Raw genomic sequence first — 8,918 nt, forward strand, 5'->3', positions numbered from 1 at the left:
AACTGACTTCTTTTTGAAAAAAAACTTCATAACTGACTTGGTTTCGGATATGAGCATTTGTTAATTAACTATTTCACAACAGAATTGGCACTCTAGTTATTTCAACAAAAAGATAGGTAGCATATTTAGTTTGTGGAGAGAACTAAGCACTAGTAGAAAAGAGGGTTTTGGTCTAGGCCGGGTTAGCCCATTAGTCCCGGTTCAGTCTAGAACCGGGACTAATGGGGGCATTAGTCCCGGTTCGTGTGCCTAGGGGCCACGTGGGCCATTTGTCCCGGTTCGTCTGGACCTTTTAGTCCCGGTTGGTGCCACGAATTGGGACTAAAGGGTGCGATGCCCATTAGTACCGGTTCGTGGCACCAACCGGTACTAAAGGTTAGACCTTCAGTCCTGATTCGAGCCACCAACCGGTACTAATGGGGTTTGAGGCATTACTACCGGTTCATGGCACGAACCGGTACTAAAGGTCCCATTTTCAAACTCCACCCCCCGATCGCCTTTTTCAGTTTAAAAAAATAAAAGAAAATGATGAAAATGTCAAAAAAATAAAAAAATAAGTTTCCCATGTGATATGTGGTCTAGTTGTTGGGAAAATTTGCAAATGTGAATTTCGATTTTATTTGCAAAATCTCTCTACAATTTAGTAAAATGGGCATAACTTTTGCATACTAACTCGGATGAAAAAGTTTTTTATATGAAAAATTATCTACTCGAAAAGTTACATCCAAATTTAACCGGGGGAACCCCGTTAAACATTTTCAAAATCCTCAAAAACCTAACAGAAAAAAAGTTACGGGGCTTTCAAGATCTAGAGGCAAAAAAATTCATTAAATTTCAGTTTTTATTTGAAATTTTGTTAAATCTGGTCAAACTATGGTCAAACTACTTATTCAAGAAGTATTAGTGTTATTAAATAATTATTCAAGAATATTAGTGTTACTAAATAATTATTTCAGTTTTTTTGAATTTTGGTCAAATCTGGTCAAACTGTGGACAAACTGTGGTCAAACTGTGGTCAAACAATGGTCAAACTACTTATTCAATAAATATTAGTGTTACTAAATAATTATGTCATTTTTTTGAATTTTGGTCAAATCTGGTCAAACTGTGGTCAAACTATGGTCAAACTATGGTCAAATTGTGGTCAAACTACTTATTCAAGAAATATTAGTGTTACTAAATAATTATTGTTTTTAGAACAATAATTTCAAATTCAAACAGTGAAATGTGTGACTTCATGCTCAAGCAAAATTCCTGAGGGTTAATAGGATTGACATCTTACTATTGTCAGGAAAACAACAAGCAGACATGGAAACGAGGGAGAATAGCTGGAGTAGTGAGAGGATGGGTGACCGTCCAGGAAGTTAGATGATTTGGAATGATGAGGGGTGATTAGAGATTAGAGGATAAATTGAGCAGTGATGGGTGGTGATTAGAGATTAGAGGTTAAAATAATTCAGAAATTTAAAAATAAAAAAAAATCAAAAAAATTTTTTTTTCAAAAAGAAAAATCATAAAATTTCCTTTAGTCACCAACCGGGACTAAAAGTGGAGCTCCACGTGGCCGCGGCCTTTAGTCCCGGTTCGTGTTAGAACCGGGACTAAAGGGGAGAGGCATTAGTAACGACCCTTTAGTCCCGATTCAAAAACCGGGACTAAAGGGCCTTACCAACCGGGACAAAAGCCCCTTTTTCTACTAGTGAAGTCACGCTCTATAGGGAATAGCTACAAACACTAAAAAAATACAACAACGATTTCCACACATTTTTTTTGGAAAAGGAGGTTAATACCCCCGGCCTCTGCATCAATCAATGCGTACGACCATCTTTATTTATTATTCAACATAGGTCTAACAAGAATATACGTGGATCGAGTTGGGCAAGGGGCGAAACTCTTGATGCGTTCGGCGTTGTACATTGCATGGCACCGTGGCACCAAAAATCTTCTCATCTTGTGCCCTAGTTGCTATGCTACGGAAGTGTTGCTAGACGAACTGTTATTACCTTGCTAGATTGCTTTGGGGAGAAATGTGGTGAGCATATGTATGGAGACAGGTGGTGAAGCTCGCAGTACATGTTATAGGCAGGCGTAGTTAGCTCAAACTAAACTAGCAATTTTGTACTAAAACGGGGCACTATATATGGTTTTCGGAGCATTTATCTCAAATACATATTATTGAACTAAAGGTATTTATAATGACTGCAAGGTGGACATACATTTTTAAGTATGTGATGTCTTTCTAAAAACGTGCCATCTTACTACCTTCAAATCTGAAGTGTAGACTTGTTTAACTTTTCTTTCTATAATGCACTTAATTTAACCAGGGTCTATCTAGGATCATATACTAAAAGCACAATATGTAAGCAGAAAGACACATACTGAAATTCTTACAATATCTATCATCATATACTAAAAGCCACTAAAGGGCCACCACGTGGCACGAGCCCGCGCCGGAGGCTGGTAGACCTTTAGTACCGGTTGATAACACCAACTAGTACTAAGGTTTAGGTGGTTTTGGGTTTATGATTTCTTTTTCCTTTAATTTTGTGTTTTCCATTTAAATCTTTTTCATTTACTGGTATTTTACTATACTACATATTGTACATGTTATGCATATATATAAATATAACTTCTCGTAGAACCAATCATATATATATATATATATATATATATATATATATATATATATATATATATATCCTACATGTTATGCATATATACAATTTCTCCTACATGGAGGCATTATTGTGGTGGTAGCGGGTAATAGAATTCTCCTTTGAGATTTATGACCCGGTTGAGCGAAAATCCCGCTATTTCTTCTTGAATTGCTCGTACGCGATCCGCTGGTAGGAGCTTCTTCCGCACGTCCTTGAACTTCAAAGAAGGAGATCAAATATGCATGTATTAGTTGTGTGTATATATATTAGATATCGATAATGATGTAAAAATTGTAAATAGTGCTCTAGCAAAGGTACCCATTAGTGTCTATCATCTCTGCTCCTTTCAAACGTCATCATGTGAATGTGCTCACAAACATAGTATGCACATAAATCATTCCTCGGCAACTGATTCATGCACTTTACGAGAATAGAATTCGATCAGATAATAATTAATCAAGCATGATAACTAATGGTATTGAAACGAGAATTAAAGAGATGGTAGCTAGGTAGTACTACTTAATTAATTATACCTTGGGTCGATACTAATACAACTTTTGTTTCCATCGCCTAGAACCTTTTTCCCGAACTTTTTCCAAGCTCTGCCCGCCGGCAAAGAAAATGAATAAAGGAGTTATTAATTAGTTGATATCAGGAATGACGAACTAAAGAGGCCGACATATAGTTCGATAATGATCGAAATTACGTGTCGACTATCCCCTTCACGATTTCGTACTGCTCGGTTGGTTTAAGTAGCGAGTCCAGAACTTCAACTTCAGCATCTTCAACTCGAATGATTAACAAGATCCAGTGAAAACTTCATGCACACACGTTTGCATGTATAAAAATTAAGCGGGCATGTGCATAAAACACATCAACTACCCTGAACCCTATACACTTATTAATTAACATCTAGCTAGTAAGCAAAAACAAAATTTATAGTACAAGACAGTGTGACTCACCCGAAGTGGTAAGGAAGTAGTATATCTCGATTGGTATTTAGGCGCTTCAAGAACTCTAGGAAGCTATTCTCTGTATCTTCTCGATAGAATGGCTCTAACCATGTCTCTTGATTAACGGTATTTGGGTCAATGAACCCAATGCCATAGCGTCCAACTTTTTTCATTTCATAGATCTTCATTCTGTATAATACCATAGAAAAGAATATAGTGATGATAATTACAGGTAATGATCAACGAGCAATACAACTAGCTTGAGACTTAAATTACAGAAAGAAATCACTTACAGACAATAGAAACTGACGATAGATTTGTCGAGTGCGTCTTGATTGAATAACTGAAATAGTTCTGTAAACTCAACATACAGAGCATTCTCATGGTGGTAATGATCTGCCTTGACTTTCACCATGAGGGACTCTCGATTGGTAGTATTGGTAATTTTCATGTACCATTCATGCAACTCGTACATTCTCGTTGAGAGGTTCTTGACATCCTCAGGCTTTACCAAAGGTTCGCCGCGGGCATATTTCCGTTTTAGTTCCTGCTCTGTAAAAGTATCCATGGGCTTGAGCCCTAGGAGTTGTTCTACTGTGCATCCGATCTCTGCAGCCTGCCTTCTATGATCGTCGGTTATTACCAGATGGTCGGCCGCGCCGGTACTACTCATGTGTGTTGGTACAATGAGGGGGGGGGGAGGGGGGTTCGATTGCACCGCCTGTTCTCCCAGCTGGGGAACAGTTTTCCCGCTTTTCTTGGCAGCTGCTTGGCTGGAGGTCGAGCTCGACTCCTTCTTTTATTGTGCTTCATATGCCTTCCTGATTTGGCACTCATAGTCTGAGTCAACAGGCTTGGGAGCTGGTGGTTGAGCCATACGAATAAACTGCTCAATGGCATGCTCAAACACTTTCTCCTTTGGTGGTGGTGGCGGTTTCGGGCCAAAATGGGCGTCCAATTGTCTCCTGCATTCGGCTGCGCTTTCCTCTTCGCTCATGTCGTAAGGCCTCATTGGAAGAGGCATGAGGCTTGGACCATATTGGAATCTCTTGCCTCCACCTGTACTTGTATTGGTAGCCACAATAGATGCGGCGGGTCTCTTCCGCTGTTGCTTAGGCGGTGGAGCTCGTTGAGGCGGTGGAGAAGGCTTACGCGGTGCCTGACTTGGAGGAGGAGGCCCGGGCTGACGTGGTGCCGGACGACTTGGAGGAGGAGGAGTGGGCTCACAATGTGCCGGACTTGGAGGAGGAGTGGCCTCCCGCATTGGCGGACTTGGAGGAGCAGGAGTCTGCAGAGGTGGTGGCTGATTTGGAGGAGCTGGAGTCGACTGCTGACGCGGTGGCGGACTTGGAGGAGGAGCCGGCTGACGCGGTCTCGGTGGCCATGGAAAGACTATGCAATCTTTTCTCCATAGAATGATACGATGTAATGCCTCTCCCAGTGTGCGCTCGTCGTCACCTCCAGGAATGTCAAGCTGTAGCCCCCTATATTCTGCCACCACTTCATCAATCGCGACACGAGCATAGTCAGCTGGAATTGGATTGCAATGGAAGGTTGCTTCAGGGGGATTTGTATAAGCAACGCGTCCGCCACCTTGATGGATATGTTCTTCACTTTGAAGTGTAGCTCACAATTAGTGTTCTCAATGATGTCATCCACAGGGCATGTATCCAGCAGTAGTGTCTCATGGCCAGGTGCGGAACCCACGCTGCTTCTCGGCATGGATGGGATGGTGCTATCCAATGCTAGATCCGCTAGCTCCTGCCGCTGCAGAGACCCCCTTCCCTAGCTGATTTTGTCAATCTGCTACTGCTGCCGCTGGAATAGGAGTGCCAACTCCGTGTGCGAAAGTTCGAGGCCTTTAAGGCGTTCTGCTTCCTGCTTCCTCTGCTCCTCCTCAAGCTTCCTCTTCTTCTCCTCTTCCATCTTACTTCTGGCACGACTTCTGTAGTCGGCGTTCCAGTCTGCAAACCCCTCATACCACGTAACAACGCCTTTGCCTCGTGTTCTTCTTGGGTGTTCAGGATTTCCTAGGGCGCGCCTAAGCTCTTCATTCTCTCTGTTAGGCGTGAACATACCCGTTTGAGCCTCTTCTATTGCAGCAAGTAATTTGTCGCCGACTCCTTTAAGACTTGCCTTCTTCAAAACATGGCCTGTCTTTGGGTCCAATGCCCCCCCATGCGCATAGAACCAAGTCCTGCACCTGGGGCCATCTCAATGTAACTGGAGTGACCCTTGCAACCTGCATCTATTCCTCAACCTTATCCCACTTAGGCCGGGCCACCGCGTAGCCACCTGGGCCCAACCTATGGAACTGCTCCTTTTTTGCGGCATTGATCGTGTTTATTCTCGACCTTTTCTTAGCTAATTCTGATTCCTTGAATTTCACGAAAGCTGGCCAGTGATCTCTTTGCTTCTCCAGTGTTCCCGTGAATTCTGGAGTCTTCTTTCCTCCTTTGACGTACGTGGCCCATATAGTTTTCTGTTGCTTGTTGAATGCAACCACCATCTTCCGAAGAGCAGTGTTCTTGACATTCTCCACATCTTCAGCTGTGGAATGATCTGGTAGTGTGAAATGTCACATGAGAGCTTCCCAAAGCAGTTTTTTGGATCTATCGTCAACAAAAGTAAGATCTGGACGTGGATTTGCTGCCTTTTTCCATTCTTGAATGGAGATTGGGAGTTGGTCCTTCACAAGAACTCCCCACTGACGAATAAACTTGCCCGCATTCTTCTCAGGCGCGACTGGTTCGCCATTATCTTGGATGGCATCAATGTTGTACTTTTTGCCTTCCTTCAACTGTTTGGCCGGGCCTCGCACTGTCCTGCTCCCTGCAGATGATTTGCTCGATCCGGAGGGCTGAAAGAAGAAAGATCGATTCGTTAATATATATATATATATATATACAAAATCATTTAAAAAAATGTGATGATCACTAGATGCCTGCTTCTATAAACATACCTCGCTGGTATTTGCTATTTCAAGATCATCATCATAGTTCTGGACTTCATCAATTCGGTTTTCCCCATCGAATATCATACCACCCTCCTTGGTATTGTTCAGATATTGGGAGCCGTCATCTTCTTCATTTTGATCATCTGGCCGGCTTGGGGAGCGTATGAGCTCGAACATAGCCTCTTCTCCTTCGTCTCTGCCAGTATTGTCCGCCATAGCTTTTATTTAACTAATCCAGAAAAATATAAAACAATTTAATATGCATCTCAAATAATAGTAGATAATTGATATGCATCTCGAACAATAGTAGATAATATATATGCATCTCGAAAGATAAAAGTGAATCATAGTAGATAATTAATATGCATCATCGAATATAATCTTGAATACATCGTCTTGAATATTATCGAATAATATATATAATCTCGAATACATCGTCTCAAATATTATCGAATACATCACTAGCTAGCTAATATAGATCGAATACTACCGAATTATCTAGTTCATTCACGGTTCCTGAGGCGCGGGCGGTGGACACCCAAAGAGAAGGAACTGTCGCATGATCATAGCTCGGGTGAGATCCCCGAAGAACCTGCCAGGTATTGGAGAACCTGACGTCCATAGCAGCCATGTAGCGACGGACGTGCTCATCCTCCTCCCTGACACGATGATGTACCACCTCCGGCGGGGTCGGCTCCCTCCGCACCGAAAGTGGCCCACGGAACGCCACCAAAGGAGCTCTAGGTCGACGACAGGACCCGGGGCCGGGTTCCCCACCTAGTGGCGCACCCCTAAAGGTAGCACCTCCCAGTGCCAGCCCTACGGAGCCTAGTCCTGGACATGGCTCCTCTGAAGCAGGACGTCATCGCGAACGGGTCGACGGCGAGGTTGCGGATCGAGCATCATTGACATCGAGAACAAATACTATATGCAAACTAATATATATGATCAATTAATATATATGATCAAATGTTGCATACGTAAAAATTCGTATCTAGCTAGATCTAGCTAATTCATCTAATTCATCTAGCTAACATTTGATATATATGCATGATAAATAATCTAACATTTCTATCTAGCTAGCTAATCCATCTAATTCATCTAGCTAACATTTGACATTAATCTAACATTCATATCCATCTAATTCATCTAACATTTCACATTAATCTAACATTTCTATCTAATCTAAAATTTGACATTAATATATCTAATTCGATCATCTAATTAACAATTTGACATTAATCTAATTCATCTAGCTAGATAAAACTTTGACATCAACAATTTGACATTAATCTAAAAAACAGAAAACAGAAAATAAGTAAAAAAATGTGTGTGTGTGTGCGCGCGCGTGTACATGTGTGTGTACGGGCGGGGGCGCAGCCATGGAGCGCGCGGGGGGCTCACACGCGGGGCGACCGGGGCGGCGATCGACAGGCGCGACAACGGGGCGGCGGCGTACGGGGCGGTGGCGAGACGACGCGGCGATGGGGACTGAGGGAGTCCTGGATTATGGGGTCCTCGGACAGCCGGACTATATACGTGGTCCTGAATGTTGGGCTATGAAGATACAAGATAGAAGACTTTGTCCCGTGTCCGGATGGGACTCTCCTTTGCATGGAAGGCAAGCTTCGCGATTCGGATATGATGATTCCTTTCTCTATAACCGACTCTGTGTAACCCTAGCCCCCTCCGGTGTCTATATAAACTAGAGGGTTTAGTCCATAGGACAACAACAATCATAATCATAGGCTAGCTTCTAGGGTTTAGCCATTGTGATCTCGTGGTAGATCAACTCTTGTAATACTCATATTCATCAAGATCAATCAAGCAGGAAGTAGGGTATTACCTCCATAGAGAGGGCCCGAACCTGGGTAAACATTGTGTCCCCCGCCTCCTGTTACCATTAGCCTTAGACGCATAGTTCGGGACCCCCTACCCGAGATCCGCCGGTTTTGACACTGACATTGGTGCTTTCATTGAGAGTTCCACTGCGTCTTCATCATAAGGCTTGATGGCTCCTTCAATCATCTATAACAACGCAGTCCAGGATGAGATCTTTCTCCCCGGACAGATCTTTGTATTCGGCGGCTTCGCACTGCGTGCCAACTCGCTTGGCCATCTGGAGCAGATCGATAGCTATGCCCCTGGCCATCAGGTCAGGTATGGAAGCTTGAACTACACCGACGACGTCCGCGGAGACTTGATCTTCGACGGATTTGAGCCCATGACAGCCGCACCCTGCCGCCACGATGAACATGACCTAAATCTGTCATCGGACTGTGCTTAGGAGATAGCGCCTGTAATCGCTCTGGCCCTAGATCCAGAGCAGAGCGCGCCATCCGAGGACGGGAG

Source organism: Triticum aestivum, chromosome 4A (genome assembly GCF_018294505.1).
Source record: "Triticum aestivum cultivar Chinese Spring chromosome 4A, IWGSC CS RefSeq v2.1, whole genome shotgun sequence".
NCBI lineage: Eukaryota > Viridiplantae > Streptophyta > Magnoliopsida > Poales > Poaceae > Triticum > Triticum aestivum.